We start from the raw sequence: 20,818 nt of genomic DNA, 5'->3' as shown, positions 1-20,818 counted from the left end.
CACCGTCCGCCTCCTCACCCACGCACACAAAGCCCTTCACGACCAATGCCCAAGCTACCTCAACAGCCGAATCAACTTCTACGCTCCCAAACGCCACCTCCGATCAGCCAGCCACGCCCTCGCCGCCGTCCCCCGCATCCGAAGAGCGACAACAGGAGGAAGGTCCTTCTCCTACCTGGCCGCCAAGACCTGGAACTCCCTCCCGACCGACCTGCGCCTGACCCAAGACCACCTCTCCTTCAGGAAGAAGCTCAAGACCTGGCTGTTCGGGCAGTAACGGCACCCCCCCCTCCTAGCACCTTGAGACCCTACGGGTGAGTAGTGCGCTCTATAAATGTCTTGATTGATTGATTGATTGAAAGCCCCAACCAACCGCCAAACAAAGCAGTGGTTAATTCTAGAGTTCCTAGTGCATGTTATGAAATATTCAAAATAATTAGCATTTAATGAAAATTATATTAAATGTGCACAGAATAACCAAAATTATTTGAATAACAAATGCTTGGCACAAAACAATAACCAAGGTGTACGTTTTTCAAACTCCCTTGGTCACAGGGTTCTCATCAGGACCAGACAACACTGTAAAAAGAAAAAGAAGAAAAAATATTTTTGACCTTTGCCAATTCAAATTGCCTAACGCTCACCACCCATTAGCCACCTCAGCCACTACTTTTTGTTTTGTTTTGTTTTAGTCCTCATCACGCAAAGTTTCGAATAGTAGAGTGTTGTAGCAAATTGACCACCTAAAAAGAGCCTTTTGCACTAACTGTACCTTCCGTGGCCCTTCCCCGGCACTAGGATCACTCCTTAATCTTCGTGGGGGTATCCTACCACCTTATTTGGCATCTCTTAAGCAGCTTGCCCATTTCTTACACAGGCTATATTCTGTACCCGAATCTCAAAACTATTTATGCGCTTAATCATTGGACCTCAAGGTTTGCTGAATCATGGTTTCTTATACTCTTTCCGGCCAGTACTGTTCCCAGTTATTCCAAAACTCCAGCCTTTTACTATATGGCCCCGCTTTATCCATTTTATTTATTCTAATAACTGAATTCGACCATTCTTCTACTGTGGGGGGAAGGGGATTAACCCATTTTATACAGATCTCACATCTGGCTGCCAACACCATCATAAATAACAGATTTCTGAACCTTTCGTTAAGGCTAGATCCCCCATTATTGTCTAATTTCACCCCAAATAGTATCAAATGGGCGCTTACCTGTATTTCTTGTTTGAGGACCTCGGAGAGGTTCTTACCTACGTTGTCCCAATAAGACCGGAGGTGCGGGCACTGCCAAAACATATGGATGTCGTCCACTCTTTCTTCGCTGCATTTGGGGCAACTCCTTATTCTCCCTTTGTTAATTTTCGATAACCTCTTGGGTGTCTGTTGGAAAGTGGGTTATTGGAAGGGGCAAATGTAGGTCTGCCACTGGCAATAAGGCCACTAACACATGATAGGACTCAGAATAGGTCTTAGAAAATGATTCCTTTGCTCAACCCTTGGTAACGTGGCTGCGAGCAGACAGGCTTGACTTCAAAGACAGGTATGTAAAGCATTCAAAAACACCATTTCAGTAAATAATTAAGACACAGCACAAAATAAAAATCCAACACCAATTTATAATAATAGGTAATATTTTAATCTTTTAAATGAAAACGAAAATAATCCACTGTAGGGAACCAGAGATAAGAATTTGTAAAGATTAGTCACTTTCTAGTGCTTAGAAACCAACAGCGCCCCTTTAAATCATTTTGTTTTCACCTTTATATATTGTTCTGAAGATTTCTCACCACTGTAGTGGGCCGCCTTCTTCAGTAAGCGGGGTCCAGTTAGAACACCTTCCTGGCGTTCTGGTTGCGGGTCCCAAAGTATCCAACACGCAGTCCAAGGTTCTGGAATCTCCAAGAGGGTCCTGGAAAGTGTGAAACTTCAATTCCGCAATCCACTTGAACAAAACCTTTACCAATCCACTGGTACTCCAGGCTTTGAATTCTTTGTGGGGCTGTCCAGGTGAGCTCTGTTAACCTGTAGCTTGCAGGGAGTCCACTCTTAGTCCTTTGGCAGCAAAGTAATCCACAGGGCTGTAGTTTCAGATGGTGCAGTCTTCATAGGTTAGGCCTTAGAGTTCCTTGCACAGCAAAAAAAAACTTTCCAGCAGGGCACTTCTTGCTTCATTCAGTTTCAAGCAGCAGATCTGGAGGGCTCTGCCCCTCTCAGATACATATTCAAAATTCTCTGGGTCAAGCACCAGGTCACTGCTGACCAATGAGATCAGGGCAACTCCTCATAGTTATGACCACATCCTGTAGAGTGTGGCATTAGTTTGTCCCAGAGTGCATCATTCTTCCAAATCCATAATGGCTGAATTTCCAGCTAGGAGGTAAGAGCTGACTAACCACACCCCCTGGGATTGCTTATTTCAATGGACTCTACCCCTACCATCTGCACATACCTTCCTTAAGCCTAGCCCTGACTCTGGGTCAAGACTGTCCGAGTGGACTGAAACCCAGGCCTCCCCTCTACCTCTGAAGAGCATAGTTTACAATACCACCTCCTGGCCTGGCATTCATATAGACCAGCCCACTGCCCTCCCCGTAGAGTGATTAACAGGAGGGGTTCCTTATCAACTCTTCAAAGCAGCCTGGCTAATCCACTTAACTCTGACCAATCAGGGCAGACAACTGGAAGGCTGTATTTGGACTTACAAACAAGAAAGTCTTATAACTTCTTGTATGTACACTTTAGGAGAAATTCAACAATATAATATTGTTGGATTTACTACTACCATTCTGGGAAGTCTTTGAATGGTCCGGCTAGTCCTCTCCTATCAATATTTATTAATCAATAACTTCCTACCATGTTAACCTATGGGCCGTGGGGTTTGCAAAGGGGAAAATGACTGGGGCCACTTTTGTAGCACCAGGGCTTATAAAACCATATTTTATAAGTATGTCCCTAATTTATATAGGACCCCCACCCCCTGTGCACTTAGGGGAGTCTTCAGGGGTTCTGAATCTGCAGAAATAATGCAGATTATCCTTACCCAATTCATCTAGCATCAAAGTCGAATTTGAGCAGCTCTTTAACACAATGTGGGGAGTGAAATGTAAAATCTCACTTTATCCAGGAATATACAAACTCATTTTATAAAGGCGCTCCTTATAGATAACTGACCCCCCACCCCTGGGATACCTAGGGGTGACCCTGGGGGTCCCTAATATGCAAACACATGGTAGGTTTTTTATTTATAAGGGCCCCTGCCCCCAAAGTTGAGTTTGGGCACAATTTAAGGTTTAAAAGCTGTCCTGGCCACCAGGGATGCTTTTAAACTGACCTCAGGCTTCAGCACTGCATACATGCTAGTGCATACAATCTGCTGGCCTCTAAACTGCCATGCCCCAGGATACTTGAAACTTCTGGGTAGTTTCAATCCCCTGCCCTAATACATACTGGGGGCTTATCGGGTAGGTCATGCCAATTACAGGGGTACCCCACCATACCATAGTGTACCCTAGTGTATGTTGGGTGTCTCAACTGTATTCTAATGTGTTCCTTTTAGCTTGACACTGGCACAGGGCCTGGTTAAGCAGAGCCCAGGGTCAGTCAGAGTCAGTTAGCACCAGTTGCAGTCAGCAAAATGTTGGAGGGTGCCCATGGCACAGGATAACTTTGCAACATAGCCCCCCCCCAAACGAAAGGTGATGGGTTACTAACCTACACCCTGGTAGTCCTCATCGGCTAAGTGGAAAAACCTGGAAAGTCCATCTGCATTGGCATGGGCAGCCCCAGGTCTGTGTTCCACTGTAAAGTCAATTTCCTGTAGGGAAATGGACGACCTTAACAGCTTGGGATTCTCCCCTCTCATCTGCATGAGCCACCTGAGAGGCCTGTGGTCAGTTTGAACACGAAAGTGAGTCCCAAACAAATATGGTCTTAACTTTTTCAGTGACCACACCACAGCAAAAGCCTCTCTATCAATGGCACTCCACCTCTGCTCTCTGGGGAGAAGCCTCCTGCTAATAAAGGCAACTGGCTGGTCAACACCCCCTTCATTTAGCTGAGATAAGACTGCCCCAATCCCTTGCTCTGAAGCATCAGTCTGAACTACAAATTCCTTTGTGTAGTCAGGGGCCAGTAACACTGGTGCTGAACACATAGCAGCTTTCAAAGTGTCAAAAGCCTTCGGACACTCTGGGGTCCAAGTCACCTTTTTGGGCCTCTTTTTAGAAGTCAGTTCTGTTAGGGGCCCCACCATGGTCCCATAATTTTGAACAAACCTTCGATAGTACCCTGTCAGTCCAAGGAAGGCCCTGACCTGAGTCTGGGTAACAGGAGCTGTCCAATTCAAAATAGTTTGGATTTTAGCTTGGAGAGGCTGTACATGGCCCCCACCTACCAGGTGGCCCAGGTACACTACAGAACTCTGCCGTATTTGGCACTTGCTTGCCTTAATAGTCAGTCCTGCCTGCTGCAAAGCCTGAAGCACTTCCCTTAGGTGGTTTAAGTGATCCCCCCAGGTAGAACTGTATACAGCTATATCATCCAGATAAGCTGCACTGAACTGTTCCAACCCAGACAAGACCCTGTTCACCAAACTTTGGAAGGTGGCAGGTGCATTCTTTAATCCAAAGGGCATTACCTTGAACTCATAATGTCCCTCTGGTGTGGAGAATGCTGACCCCTCTTTTGCTCCATCCGTGAGGGCAATCTGCCAGTAACCTGAAGTCAAATCAAAAGTACTCAGGTACTTAGCAGCCCCTAACCTATCAATGAGCTCATCAACTCTAGGTATAGGGTGAGTGTCCGTCTTTGCATTCAAACCTCTGTAGTCCACACATAAACTTAACTCCTTGGGTCCCCCCTGAGATTAGGTTTAGGTACCAGTACCACTGGACTGGCCCATGGACTCTCAGACGGTTCAATTACCCGCAGCTCCAGCATCTTAGCAACCTCAGCTTTAATGCTGGCTCTGACATGGTCAGACGACCTGTACAGTTTATTTTTGACAGGTAGGCTGTCACCAGTGTCAATGTGGAGCACACACCACTCAGTGATGCCTGGGGTCAAAGAGAACAGGCCAGCAAACTGCTCCAGCACCTGCTTACAGTCTCTGTGCTGCTGGTCTGTCAATTTGGGAGAGAGTACAACTCCCTCTACTGACCCATCTTGCACATTAGTGGAGAGGAGGTCGGGCACAGGCTCAGTTTCCTCCTCTACACCCTCATTAGTGACCAGTAACATGGTCATGTCTGCCCTGTCATGGTGGGGTTTCAATCTATTCACGTGCAGGACCCTCCGAGGGTTCCTGGGGGTGCCAAGGTCTACCAAATAGGTAACGTCACCCTTCTTTTCTAAGATTGGATAGGGCCCACTCCACTTGTCATGGAGGGCCCTGGGAGCCACAGGCTCCAACACCCACACCAACTGTCCTGGAGTATACTCAGACATAGTAGCCTTTTGATCATACCAGTGCTTCATGAGCTCCTGGCTGGCCTCCAGTTTCCTGTTTGCCTTGTACATGTACTCCGCCATTCTACATCTCAGGCCTAGCACATAATCAATCACATTGTCCCTAGCTTCTTTAAGATGCTTCTCTAAAGACTCTCTTAGCAGGCTCAATGGCCCCCTCACAGGGTGTCCAAACACCACAACCAACACAACCAACCAACCCCTTTCTGTGGCACCTCCCTGTAGGCAAAAAATAAGCATGGGAGGAGAACATCCCATCTCTTCTTGAGTTTCTTTGACAGCCCATTTATCATGCCCTTCATGGTTTTGTTGAATCTCTCAACAAGACCATTTCCTTGTCGGTGATAGGGGGTGGTGAACTTGTAGTTGACACCACACTCATCCCACATAGCAGTCAGATAGCTGGACAGGAAGTTCGTGCCCCTATCTGACACCACCTCTTTTGGAAAACCCACTCTGGTGAACACACCAAGCAGTGCTCTAGCCACTGCCGGTGCATCAATGGTTCTAAGAGGTATGGCTTCAGGGTATCTAGTAGCATGGTCAACTACCACTAAAATATACCTATTCCCTGATGCAGTAGGTGGGTCCAGGGGACCAACAATGTCCATCCCCAACCTTTCAAAAGGAACCCCAACCACTGGCAGTGGTATTAGGGTAAGTGTGAAAAAAGGCGACCCCCAAGCGAAGAGCAAATGATTTTTAGGTGTGGGAAAGGGGGAAAAAACAAAACCAATATCATAGAAAAATACCCTCTAGACCTATATTTCTTTCCTTCCGGTAAATCAATAACTCTGAATTTAGGGTAGACAAGAAAACAATGCTTTACACGAAGGAACATTTAGAAAAATATCACATTTTATTTTTTATTATTTTCTTTATATATTCTTTTTGTACTTTATATCATTAACTTTTTTTGAAAAAATATAGATTGTTTGTTACATATTTTGCATTTGTACCATCTTGGAAAATTTCATCTGGGTACACAATCTAAGAAGGATCAACTTTTACAATCAATTTTCACTATACAGACAAGTTTTATCATATCAATAGATTTAAATGAAAAATTTCATTTCTTTTCCACAGGCCCCCAAAGAAAAAAATCACTCATACGTCTTCACACAAAACTGTCACAAATCTTCCATACCTCACTTTCACTCTCCATACCCCACCTCAAAACTACATAAACAGATGGTAACTTAGGGGCGAGAAACTCAGCCCTCTATTGCTGTGTTGTGAACTTGTGAGCTAGGGTTTCTCTGACAAACTGGTCAACGCGCGTTTCGATGGGCTATATTTCTTCTATGCCATCTTCTTCAGGACCTATTGTTTTATAACTGTATAACAGGTTTAATACAGGGGAACACACAAAGGCTGAAAAGAAAAAACACAGTGTATAGCATTGTTATAATTTATTTTACATTTTTTAATTTTGAAATTTTGAAACCCCAATAGGAGTTTTTTTAATTTCTCCTACACAACCAGCATTAAAAAACGCAATTTTGCAAATGCACTCTATAATACCCATAATCTCTCAGAACTTTTGAAAAGTACCATCTCCCATGTGAAAATATGAAGGAGGTTGCTCAAAAACGGTGTGTTGCAAAGTTTCAGTAATGAAGAAGAGAAAAGAGAACAGAGGAAGGAAGAAGGACGAAGAAAGAGAAAAGGGAAGGAACAAGAAAAAAACGAATTTACTAAACTTTTCTCAATCTCATGTCACAATAATGTCGTTTTTTTCATCCAATAATAAACTAAATCAGTCCTTATATTTGACCTTTTGTTAGCTTGTTATGTCCAGCCAACAATATTATATAGATTCAACTTTTTCTCTGATTGTCTTGTGTTGATCTGTCTATTTTGGGTTATAGAAAAGAAAGAATAAAGTAAGGAGTAGTGTGGGTTTCCTAATTCCTTACACTAAGAAGATCGAATATAGTTCGCTAATATATAGATATAGATCTAAAGTACCTTCATTTCACACTGTGTGCACTTGTAGAGTGGTGACTGACAGTGATATCTTGAAGGTTGATAAGCCGACGAGCTGTTCAAACATATCTTGCAAATCCTGCATAGGGGAGTACATATAATGATACACAGATACTCTGTGTGTTGTTTTGTTGATGGCTTTACAAATAAAGCTAATCTGTATGAGTCATATATACATACCTATTAGTATATTAGCGACATGTTCTATTTTTGTACAATCTCTTTTTTACTTCTCCTCCTTATTTTAGGCCTGTGTTTCCTTCTTCTTGTTCTACGTCACAGAGCTTTACAAGCGTGTGCATCTTTTCCTTATAGACGTTTCTGTAACATTAAACATAATGTTAGCAAAATCGTTTTATTGTGCTATAGTACATCAGTGATAAGTCTTTTCTTGTGGGCGCAGCTAACTGTCCCATTTTTGCTAATCTTAATCTTTTTTAACTAAGACAGGCTTTGCGCTTTTGACATAGGTCTCCTACCGGCATTGTACATTATACTTTTCACCTATAAATGTTCGGGTTTTATTCTCGTTTATCTTCCCTCTCCAGGGAGGCTGTTAATATTTGTACTAACAGCATACTAAAGACCCACCAAAGGGTTACGGGTGTGGCAAGTTTTCTATTACTTAGGCAAGGTTTCTAAATCGCTTAGTTGTCGACATGTTAAGAAGACCACAGTTACGAGTATAATAATGTCCCTACAGATGAACCGTTGTTTCTGTGCCTCTTACCTTATTCGCGTCTTTCTGATGACAACGGAGTGTTCTTTCCTGTTTGATCAGCTGCGAAGCCGAGGTCTCGTCATTATCGGCTTTTATACCCTGATCTCTTAACCAGTTTCTTTTTCAGTTCCGGGTTCCAACTGGCGTGACGCGTTATTTAGCGTGACCGCACCTATCAACGTAAATCCTTTCTTTGTTTGTACAAGTTAGTTGGCGTTCGATCTCCATCTTGGAACATGTTAATGCTCCATATATATTGTACAAAAAAAGAGTAATAAGAGACTCATGACTCTATCCCTTACGTATTGATGCTAAAGTTTTTATATTATTTCTTCACAGCACACGCCTAATTAAACTATTAGTCTTTAAATGTATTGTTTTTTCCTATAAATATCGTTATTTTTCAGAATCGTGAACGTGAAGTATATATAAATATAGTGATGATGTTGCTATACTGCTCTTTGATAAAAGTATATTCATAGTGTTATTCATACAGCTACTTTTATGGATCTCCTCATGATGAAAACTGTGATGTATCTAGCTCATAATTTTTTTATTCTGATAGGTACGCATGGAATACCACCGTGCAACTGTGAGTATCCATGGTCAAAAAACATGGAAGAAATGCTGTTAGAAGAGATCATACTACTGGTACACTTATGAGCCCATAAGTGTTTCAAATATCATATATCCCTCTTCTTAATGCTTGTCTGATTTATGCTCATATTGTGATCTACACACTTGTCAATCACATTGTACAAATCTCTGTTAAGTAACATGCCAATATGTATAAAAGGTGGCAAGCCTGCCCCCTAGTGATAAATGTTAATAGAATACTGTTGTCAAAAGAAAAAATCATTTTCTTTTTTTATCTTTCCCTATCCACCAATAGATCCAAATATTTCACTCATTATGTTAAAAAAAACAACCAAAAACATATAGCTCGATATGGGTCTCCTGCTATGACTGTATGTTTGCACTGATCCCAGATTATCACAGTGTAAAAGGGAACATGTTTTATCTACTGTACCAGATTATCTCCTCATTAAGCCCATTTCTTACTGTATCAAGAGTGTATATCCAGAAAGTTTCCCTCATTTTGCGAACATCCGTCATGTCTTTCCCTGGTATGTGTTTTATTTTTTCCAGGACCAGCCACCTAATTTCTGTCTCTTTGTGTCCAGTGTCTACAAAATGTTGGACCATTGGACAAATTGTCTTTCGTGTTTTGATGGCTGACCTGTGCTCACTATACCGGGTTCTAAATTCTGTGATAGTTTCTCCTACATAACCTTTTGAGCAGGGGCAGAGAATAAGATACACCAGATTTAGTGAAATCACGAAGGGTCCCTTTCTTTCCCTGATATTCCCAATGTTCTGTGACCATTGCACTCTCACATGCTATGCATGTTCCACATTTGTGGTTTCCCAACATAGGAGCATCACTTCCCATTGGGACAAGATAGGGAAATGGAGTTTAGTATGCCTGGACTCCAAATGTAAAAATGCATCTTCTAGTAAAGATGATTTTTATGTTATGTGTTTAAAAATACCACTTTTGGAAAGTAGGTATTTTCTTGCTTAACGATCCTTTGTGCCTCTGCTGGGGTTGTAGATTGACTGTCTGGCTTTGGAGTGACAGGGGCTGGGGATGTGTACTCTCTCAGACAGCAACCGGGAGGGGGGGGTTGATGTGTGTCCTACCTTTCCTGAATGAGTCAAGGCTGGGCTGAATAGACCTGGGCTGCATTCAGAGTAGTGGGAGGAGTTTTCACTTGCACCTAAATAGGTCTGGTCTGCAGTTAGAGTGGATGGAGATGATTTCCCCTGCACCTGAATAGGCCATGTCTGCCTTGGACAAGGCTGTCTCCACCTCCAGCTGGGAAGCTGGGCCGGAGAGGACCAAACTGGTTTGGACTAAGCACAGACACTCTCTGCCTGAGAGAAAAAAAAGGAATTTTGAGTATAAATATTGGGGCCCAGAGCCCAGAACTTTAGAACTGGAATCAAGGAACCTGCCAAGAAGAAGGGCTGGAAGAGCTGCCAAGAACAGTACTGCCCCTTTACTACGTTGTTGGGTTGGCCTGCAGTTGCTGCTTCTGCCTTGGGCAGTGAAAGGACTGGACTGAGCTTTCTTTTCTTGTGCTGAGTCTTTCCAAGGGCGTGGAGTACAGCTTGCCTCACGTTCATTCTGAAGTCTGAGGGACTGCAAAGTCTTCACTAACCTCTGGGTACCGCTTCTGGAACCGCTGTTTCAGTTGCCACAAAGAAGGGAAAAGCAACCGACTCCGTCACCTACTCCATTGCTGGCTCCGTGTCATGAAGGCCCTGCAAAAGGCACTGCAGAGGGCCCGCCGCATCTCGCACCCCAACCCTGGTTTCACTGAAGACGATGACCGATGCCACCGAGCCGCTGCTTGCACTATGACCTGTGGGCACTGCACTCCGCACAGCGTGGCTTCACTTCGCCATCCTGGTCTCACCAACGTCGTTGCAGCCTGCTGTCTTCAGCACCCATGACGCATCGTGGCTGGGGGCACCGCTCGTAAGTTTCACAACGCACTGCTTCGTCCCACACTGCAGTCTGGGCCAACCAATGCCAGCTCCCGCTAACTGGCTCTGTTACCTGCACCGCAACCTGCCAACACCACTTCGCACTATAAGCCTGATGCTGTCTGGACGATCATCACCGAGCTGCACTGCATCATGAAGGTACTGCACCCTGCACCCCTTCCATTTTGCAACGCAACAGCGATGGTTGTCCCGACTGGCTCGCACCAATGTGCTAGCCGCAACGAGAAAGGTACGGTTCACGAGTCTGTCCATGCTTTAGTTGCCCCATACTGACATGGTTGGCTGGAACTGTTAGACTCTTTTGTTTTCAGCATTGAGACAGCCCTGGACGGAGCTAATGACTTCAAAGAACTGTGTTTTGAGAGACTTCTGCTATTTTAAAGAATATCTTGAAAAGTATATATTTTTAAATACTGTATGTTGTATTCTTATCATTTTGGTCTTATTATGGATATATAAAAATATTGGATATTTTTCTAAACTAGTGGGGTGGTCTCTTTTGTTTTGTTTTTACTGTATTACTGTTGGTTATGTGCAAATGCTTTACACACTGCCTCCGAGATACGCCCCTGCTCGTGCCAAGCAGGGGCGTAACACAGGCCTGAAGTTTGTGCGCACCATAAACACGGGCATCTGCTATGTCTTTAAAAAGTTACTAGCTAGTAGAGAAACACTTAAGAAAAGTCCACTGCAGGTCTCAGGTTTGTTCCCCTCGCTCACTGCTGAATATATAGTGTTAAGAGGCGTGCTTTCCTGAATTGACTTGGAATGAAATGTGATCCGGACCGTGGACATTTAAAGACATTTTATTTCAGCAATACTGAAAGCGGGGACGGGATTACCTATATTTATTGGCAGCCAGGTGCTTTTTGAACAGATTTAAAGTACTGAGGCTGCTGGTGTCATGTACATGGAAATACAGCTGCATATTACATTCAAGTAACTGTGTGCCTAGCGTTAATTATAAAGCGCTCTGATACCACATAGGTTGTGCGCTATAGAAAATGGCAAAGTAAAATAAATGTGTACTTGGAGACTGACCTCACAATGCTAAACTTAAGCACCACGAGGCCTATTTCGCTAGATAGCCAGAGGCCTGCTGAGCAGCAAAAGCCTTAAACTGGAGCGAACAGTCAGAGTCAGGGGTCTTGTGCACACAGAGTCAGAGCCATGGGGCTGGATGACAAATCTGAGGCGTGCTGCACAGAGTTTGGGGCCTGGGAGCACTGTATGCAGTCTGTAGCTTGCTGCACACAGATATCCCGCATGTAGGCAGAGTCTGAGAGATGCGGGCTGAGGAATGATCTCTAAGGTCTGCTGCACCCAGTTATACCGTACACATAGACGCAAGCCTCCTGCACCCATACATCATAGCACACAGTTCACTGTGCACACGGACGCAAGCCTCCTGCATGCACAGAGCAACATGCACAGCTACACAGTGCACACAAACGCAAGCCTCTAGCACCCATACAGCATAGCGCACAATTCACTGTGCATACAGACGCAAGCCTCCTGCATGCACATAGCACCGTGCACAGCTAGAATGTGTACACAGACACAAGCCTTCTGCACCCATACAGCATAGCGCAGAGCTACACTGTGCACACAGGCGCTAGCCTACTGCATCCATACAACATTGTGCACAGCTACACTGGGGACACAGTTTCGAGCCTCCTGCATGCACATTGCATCGGGCACAGCTACACTATGCACACAGATGCAAGCCACCTGCACGCTAACAGCTACACACAGCTGCACACTCTATGGTGCCCAATGCTATAAACAGAATGAACCTGCAGTCTACTATACATAGAAAGTAAGGCCTGCAGTCAAAAGGGGCAGTGCAATAAATGCTGGACAGTTTGAGGCCTTCTGCACACGGGGCCAAGACCTGATGCGTGCAGCGCCCCGAGTCATACAGAGATCGAGGGCACACCAAACTCAGCAGTCACTAGTCTGTCTGCAAAGTTGTGCCACTCATTTAATTTACTTTATATGGGGCACGTGGGTTCTGATATTTGTTACACTTGCCTTCATTGCTTTCATTTTGCTCGCTAGAAAGTGTAACTCATAGTTGTTGAATGTCACTCATAATTACACTGAAATTATGAAAATATCACACATAGCAATCTGAAACCTTGGCAGCTATACAGATGTCTCCTTGTCTGCGCGTCTTCAGGGTGGGGCTGGTGACCAATGCCATACAGTCATGCGCATTGCGCAGCAGCGCAATTAAAAGTGCGCGTGACGAGTGAGGTGAGGCATCCCAGGACCCAGCCAGACTACTGAGAAAGGCCGTCACCGTGCAGCGCCCCGGACATAATTTAATTTTTACTAGCCCCTGCCTTTGTCCTCTTCTGCTGCCTTCTTGCACCTGCCACTGAAGCTGCATTCCAGGCCTCAGGTGAGTCTGTCTGAGCCGAGGCAGGAGTGGTCCGTGGTGGCGAGGTGCCTCAGTGGGTGGGTGGGAATGAAGCCATCCGCAGCTTCTTCCTCCCGAGCACCTGCACGCCTATTCTTTCTACCCCTTTAAATCCCCAGCTCGTTAAACCCTTTATCCCTGTAGCCCCACTCGCTTTAAACATTCGTTCACCCCCTTAAGTCCTCCATTCCCTCTGTCTTCTCTGCAGCCTCACCCCCCCACCTCAGACAATGATGGCCTTAGATCAGGGTGTAACACACTGTCGCCACATGCCTAGGAACTAGATACTTTAGTGGTGAATGAGGAGGAGGTGGGTAAAAGTCCAGAGCAAGGGTGTGTACACTGCAAGTCTTCCCTTGTACAGTACCTCAGTTCAACAAAACTAGAACTTGGAGTTTTTTAGCCATCCAGGAACTGAAGAACCCTGCCACTGCACCCATGTCTCTCCCCTTCTCCCCCACCATGGATGCCACAGCAAAGTGCTAAATACTCATGTATTAAGGGAGGTACAGGACGCTCCCACAGGGTCAAACACATTGGGGCGATCACCCAGGGCTTTGGATATGGTCAGGGGTCCCATAGAGACACGAACGCTCCCACAAAACCCTAAAAGGTATTCCAAGCACCCTGCCTTCAGATTAGTTGGATCAGCCCATAACCTGAACTCCCCTGGTGGTTTCTCTCACCAGGTATCTGGGCCACTCCGTATGCAAATTCCTGTTCGGTCCTTACCACTAGGGAGGGCTACCCACGAGGAGAACGGGGAATCCTCACATTGGCAGCCAGTGCAAGAATGTGTATCATGATGAAGGAAGTTCTGCCTTCTGTGCGTTCTTAAAATGGTGGATCTAGGGAATGGACTACCTGTTATGCCTACTTCTAGGATACCAGTGCCGGTGCTGCCGGGAAGTATTGCAACCACCCCGGAGAAGGGCACGGTGTTGACCTAGTGCTTTGCCCTCTACCAGGTTTGAAGTAGTGCTTAATTTGCAGAAAAATAAATTCTAGGGCTGTCATCAGGAGGACACTGCACCTTGCGCCACACATTGCCCCTGCCAACGCAGCCGATGATAGTGACAGCAGAAGTACTAACATTCACACTCTTACAAGTGTGACAGTTCGGACTGTTTCAGGCCCTAAAACAATAGGAATTTCTTGGGTGGCAGGAAATATTCGATTTTAATATATTTTGCGTTAATAATTAACTGTTGTTAGGGTCATCTCTAAATTAGCCAGAGAGTATGGTATTTCTGAGCTATGTGCTATATAAGCTCAACCCAGTGAGCGCTATTACGTGTCTGCGTGTGGTGTACATTTTTGAAAAGTGTTGTTGGGTGCTACAGTGCACCACAACAGTCAGCTGTATGCTCTATGTGAGGTGCACGGTCAACACACCTTTGTAAACTGCTGGGAGGCCCTCACTGTGCTTTGCAGGGGGGGGGCTCTCATGTTTCGTTACTCCACTGGTGCCAAGCTACCAAGGGGGTGAGCAGGGGTTACTTTAGGAGTGTAACTCCGTTATCTTGACTAGTAACAGAGGGTCCCCACTTGGACAGAGGTACAAACAATTGCCAACCAGAGACCCCCATTTCTAACAAGCAGCCTTCTGTATGCTGACGACATTGCTCTATTCAGCCTCATGAAAGTAGGTTTGCAATGCCTGCTTAATCAGCTGCCCGCCTACTCAATCATAGAAGAAGACAAAGGTATTCACATTTAATAGAAAAGGGCACGGGGGAGGAGGCTGGACATACAATAGCAACAAGATCGTGGCGAAACAATCATACAAGTATCTGGGGGTACCCTTGACTCCTAGGGCAAGGCATCAGAACGAACCCGCAGTAAAGGCTGTGGCTCTTCAAGTGACTACCTAAACTCTCTAAATCGTTGTTTGGGGCCAAGCCTTTCACCCCTGCTGGAACCATGTGAACAAAGGTCTCTCCCACATTAACTTATGGTGCTGAAATCCTTTTAGGCAAGGACAGCAGTTTACTGAACAAGCTCATTTCAAGGATTTACAAATGCATTCTGCGTCTGCTGAGGCCTTCATCTGCCGCTCAGATGAAGCTGGAACTTGGCCTTCTGGACCAAAGAGCTGTGGGCACCGGAGCCTTTCTTAATCTGTGCCACAAGCTGCGGGGCCAGAGCTGGTTCTCTTGAGGCCCTGTTATGGACAGACATCAGCACCAACGGGCCTCATGGATCGCACCACCAATTCTTAAAGGACTCTGAGCAGGTTTTGACTGCTACGAACTTTAGGACATGAATCTGAGTTAATTGACATTTAAACTGAGCATTAAAAACGTGTTCATCTCTGGTCCAACCATTCAGACAGACCAAATCTAGCGAAATGCAAGCATGCATGGGTAGTTATCAACTGAGTTCAGCCTGCACCCGCTCCCCATACCTCATCTGCATATATTCCTATCATCTGAAGCAATAATCATGGCTCTCAGGCTCAGCCTGTGGCTGTCTCTGAAGCATCTAGCCTGTTGACGCCGTCCAACAGAGAGGATTAAATGCAGGGGATGAAATCCTTTGCGCAAGTCCTGTGCCTTTGCCCACCCCTTTTGGATGAGTGTAAAACTAGACTCTGGGGTGAGTGGAACAGCCTGGGAGATCGAACTTGCCAGCAGGGCATAATAGCAGTGTTTAATCCAGACAACAACGCTTTAAACATCCGGCTGACTAAATTGGTCCTCCTTCCATACAAAAGGTTTAGGGGCTTAGACGGCCTACTGGATGGCTCAGCAGTACCACCTATTATGCATTTTGGATAATGTGCATCCACCCGGCCATCACTCAAGCCCTGTACCAGCACCTTATAAGCCTCTCCCCCATGAAAGCGATGCAGAAAGATGTCTCCTATGTGCCTACGTAATGCTCTGAAGTGTGTCTTGCGAAGATGCCATGCTGTAACTTGTCTGCTGCTTTTTGCGACATTGGTGCTTAATAATATTAACGTTACTTATTTTTAATGAACAAATAGCTGCTAATATTAAGCACCTGCATTTTATTTAAGTCAATAGATGTAGTTAATTTGCTGTCAGCACTTGAAGGGACTTGTTTGATCATTTTGCATTCATGCATTCATCATTTTTTTTAAATCTGGTTCTTCTATAATGTTTCAGTAATTTGCTTTCATTTATCATCTCGAACAGTTATCAGTATTGGACAATGTAAATATTTTCAATTTACCATATACAATAAAGATTATTATTACTCCAGAAACCCACAAATTAGGAAGGCAGTGTTGGAGTAAGTCATGGTCAGTTTATGATCTGCAATTACGTACACATCATTGTTTGTAACTCATATTCCAAATTAGGATAAATACAATGATTTTCATTACTCGATAGTGCTTCAAAACACACAGTTTTCTGAGCATTTAAAATGGAAGGTGTTACAATTAACAAATGCTATGGTAGCTTATGAGCTTCAGAATCAGGGAAGCCAGTGTTTGCCTTGCTGGGATTTAAACGTATGTTCTGTTATCACTCAGCACATGTAGAAAGATAAAAAAGGCTCAGAGGATTGTTTTTGTGCAGGAAGGTATCCGGCACAAAAACATCCTGCCTACAACGCAGGCACCCTTGCACCATTGTGCAAGGGTTCCTTCAAATGACGCAAGGGTGCCTGCATTGGCTCTAGGCAGCAGTTTGCGCACCAGCGCAGGGAGAGAGCAGGAATGTGCCATATAATGTTAAATATGGGGCATTCCTGCCCTCTCCCTTTCACACAGCGCAGTACAGCAAGGTGGCTCAATACATTGCGCTAACATTTGATAAATACGCCCCAGAGTTTGTATCCTTTCCGTTTCTTCAACAAAAAAAAATGGAAGCTAGCAACCATTTTCTTTAGTACGAAAGCTGATATCTGAAACTGACAAGATGACAATACTGAGCCCCTTCGGTGGACTCGCAGAGTATTGAATTCAATGGAGGAAAAGCATATGATAGGAAAGGCCAGAAGCAGAAAAAGATTTTCCAGACCATGGAGCCAATGTTACATGCAAACACAAGGATATGATGGTCGTCAATGCTTCCAGCATCACAGTGTAGAGATCACAACACACGCAGTGTGACAGGTGAGCAGTTCTAGCACTTGCGGTGTGGGAATCCTTTCCTCTCAGCCTCAGCACTGGAGTGACGTCTTCTGTGGTGAATACAAAACACAAAGGGAACCCTGACCCTAATCAAAGGATACCAGGGAACAACCCACCAGGGAAGTCAATAATAAGAGCAACATGAACGGGAAGTTCCCATAGATCTAAAGGACAAGTGGATTACAATATAGATATTTGCCCACAGAGACAACTGCTGTTATCAAATCATTTTTATTTTTTTATACGTACAAATTATTATTTCATTACTTCAAGGAATCTATAAATATACAAAATAAATGTAGCATCAGCCCAGAACAACACAGGACAATAAAAACATTTTATGTACAATAATCACTCATACCATCAGGCATACCCACATCCAAAAGTCACCACATACAACAAAAATGCTATAAACTACAACCACATTCTCAAACAACAGGCAGAAGAAAGCGCCGACGCGCGTTTCGGAAAAAGTGCCACCATAGGGTATTCCTTCATCAGGGCGCAAGACATTCATTTATATGTAGCCATCATGATCCTCCAACATGTGAAAAGGAATGAAGTTTTTACTCAATTCGAGAGTTTCTGGGCATACAGCAGCTTATCACAGCGTATCTGTGGGCAAAAACAATTTGTGTAAGCCAAAGTATAGGCAATATTTATTTTAATTAAAAAAACGGGGAGAAAAGAGACAGGTCAAAATTGGAGTGTAAACACAATGCAAATCATACATAGACACACATATCTACAAGCAAAACATTTTCCACAGAAGCAAAATACAAATCTTGCTCTGTATTAGTAGTATCCAATGTCTGAGGATAAGTGTAGGTAAATAGCAAGGGGGCGGGGGGGAAACGAAAGGGGAAAGGAACCTTGGGGCATATTACCAACCAATAGAGATAATTTTTGTCTCTAACTTGTTTAGAGACAAAAATTATCGCCGCAAATCGGCGATTTTTATCGCAGATAAACCTTGCTATTAGCAAGGTTTATCGCAAATGCGATAAAAAACGGCCGCAATGCATGAATATCGCTGAAAAGTCAGCGATATTCATGCATTATCGAGCAAATGCTCTTAGCCATGTTATCCACCTCCCATTTGATAACATGGCTAAGAACTGCTCCTGGGTAGGTGTTAGCTTTTGGAGATATTCGCGCTTAGCGCGAATATCTCCAAAAGTTGGTAATAGGAGATAGCGATGTTAGCGACTGTTTCCAGTCGCTAACATCTTGGCACGCCCACTTTGCATGTCATTAGTGATAAATATCACTGACATGCAAAGCGGGGCCCAAGATGGTCACTATCTCCTATTAGCTGTTGCTAACTGGTGTTAGCGACAGCTTGGTAATAGGGAGATAATTTTATCTCCGCTTTCTTGGTTTTTAAAGCCAAAAAAGCGGAGATAAAGCCCCTTGATAATATGCCCCCTTATTACTACAAAAGGTAATACTAACCACCATACAAATAGGCATAGGGTCGCCTGAACATATTTTCGTCATTTTACCTACCAGAGAAAAAACAGCAATATCTGCACCTTTTAAACCAAAGGAAGGAGATCTCTCAGAAGTAGACCGCTAGCAGGGCAAAGGACGAATGATGGACGAACTCTGAGGACTGTATAAAAAAGAGTTTCTAAGAATAAATACATTCCTAATATCTGGGATGATACATACGGTTTGATTAAAGATGGAACAGAGGCTCCTCACCTATATTTTCACATCAACAAAAATACAGCCGGGAGGCAGAAATGCAGCAGTCACCACAATCGCGAGTACAGGAAACGTGTATAGGTTGAGACACTGTGAAGGAAGAGATAGAAAGTATATATATGGCAATTCTCGTTTTATCTCAAGATAAACAGGAATAGTTAGACAAGGGCCCAACCAAAATTGCTTTCTAAGTTGGTTTAAGATAGGGAGCCAATTAACAGTGAGGCTGGAAAACAACGACTGAACCAATGCAAACACTGAATGTCCACTAAATGTAATTCAAGCGTGTATGTTTCAAAATAACCAGATGTAGATAGTTACCTCCCGGTTATCACGGATAAATATGCGGGTGAGTAGGACCAGTTATCGGTATATCCATTAGGACAGGCACAGTAAAGGCAAGAATTGCACTTTTGATGTATTTTCTAAAAAAATATCAAAGTGCATGATTAAGCACCCGATCATAGATAGGCTCAGAACAAGCTCACTACAGGCATAAGGGCTCACTGCTAGTGAAGAACTTACTTGTAAACGTATTAAGGAGCTCTCAAAATATCCTTGACCGGGAGAACCCTCAGCGCCAAACCGGAAGGAATGTCCCCGGGTGAAGGACCCGGTTTATAATGTATTTTCTAAAAAGATATCAAAGTGCACGATTAAGCACCCGATCGTAGATAGGCTCAGAACAAGCTAACTACAGACATAAGGACTCACTGCTAGTGAAGAACTTACTTGTAAACGTATAGCGGAGCTCTCAAAAAATATCTCTGACCGGGAAGAACCTCAGCGCCGAACCGGAAGGAGTATCGCGCAAATAAGGACTCTCACACAACTCTGAATATAGTATAAAAGGTCACCTTTATTACAGGACAGCCAGAGACAGACCCGCAACATAACTTTTCCAACCAAACTTTATCTTTATTTCTTCTCCGAACCTTTTTCATATAAACCATAACGTTTTCCAATTCTTTCTTTTACCAATAACCATAACTTGTTTTAATACCATCCTTGTGTTTTCCTTCTTCTTTCCATCTCTTCCCCACCTACCCTCCCAAGCCCTCCCCCTTAGAGAAAGGATGAATCCGCTCTAGATTATCCAATCCCCATCACACACGCCAACAAAGACAACAAAAGAGTCTGCCTGAGTAGTCCTGAGGTGACATCCTGACATTTCGACCTGTAGCAAGAGGTATACATGCTTGCATAATCTTTTTTTTTTTTTTTTTTTTAACATGAAGACGTGACAATCAACAAAAAACACCCCCCTTTGATTTTGCAACCAGGGTGGGTGGGTGGGTCAAACGCGACACCACCGTTCCTCTCACTCGCTCAGAGTGACGTCAGCCCTCCCTCCCCTCCCTTCCTTTGGACCTAGTCCCTCCCACCACCCAATCAGGTCGCATGAGGTCGTCCCTCGCGCGAAATGCCCCAAGGGGACATTGGCTTTGCCAAGTGCCCCTGGGGGCCCATCGCGCAAATAAGGACTCTCACACAACTCTGAATATAGTATAAAAGGTCACCTTTATTACAGGACAGCCAGAGACAGACCCGCAACATAACTTTTCCAACCAAACTTTATCTTTATTTCTTCTCCAAACCTTTTTCATATAAACCATAACGTTTTCCAATTCTTTCTTTTACCAATAACCATAACTTGTTTTAATACCATCCTTGTGTTTTCCTTCTTCTTTCCATCTCTTCCCCACCTACCCTCCCAAGCCCTCCCCCTTAGAGAAAGGATGAATCCGCTCTAGATTATCCAATCCCCATCACACACGCCACCCAGGAAAACCCTTGAGTTTTCCTGCCCCACCCAAA

At 44.3% G+C, this 20,818-nt stretch overlaps 1 long non-coding RNA gene across 1 annotated transcript; it reads right to left on the bottom strand.

Moving 5' to 3' along the window:
• Positions 1–17,593: 17,593 nt before the first annotated feature.
• On the bottom strand, positions 17,594–19,790 carry LOC144753712 (uncharacterized). The gene is made up of 5 exons (XR_013594493.1): positions 19,733–19,790; positions 19,526–19,632; positions 18,998–19,090; positions 18,800–18,905; positions 17,594–17,905 (listed from the first exon to the last, which is right to left on the bottom strand). It is a non-coding gene; the product is annotated as an uncharacterized LOC144753712 (long non-coding RNA).
• Positions 19,791–20,818: the final 1,028 nt, after the last annotated feature.

The sequence above is a fragment of the Lissotriton helveticus genome, chromosome 5_1 (assembly GCF_964261635.1).
Source record: "Lissotriton helveticus chromosome 5_1, aLisHel1.1, whole genome shotgun sequence".
Taxonomy (NCBI): Eukaryota; Metazoa; Chordata; class Amphibia; order Caudata; family Salamandridae; genus Lissotriton; species Lissotriton helveticus.
The sequence above is the reverse complement of the archived record's forward strand: the minus strand, read 5'-3'. Positions and strand labels throughout refer to the sequence as shown.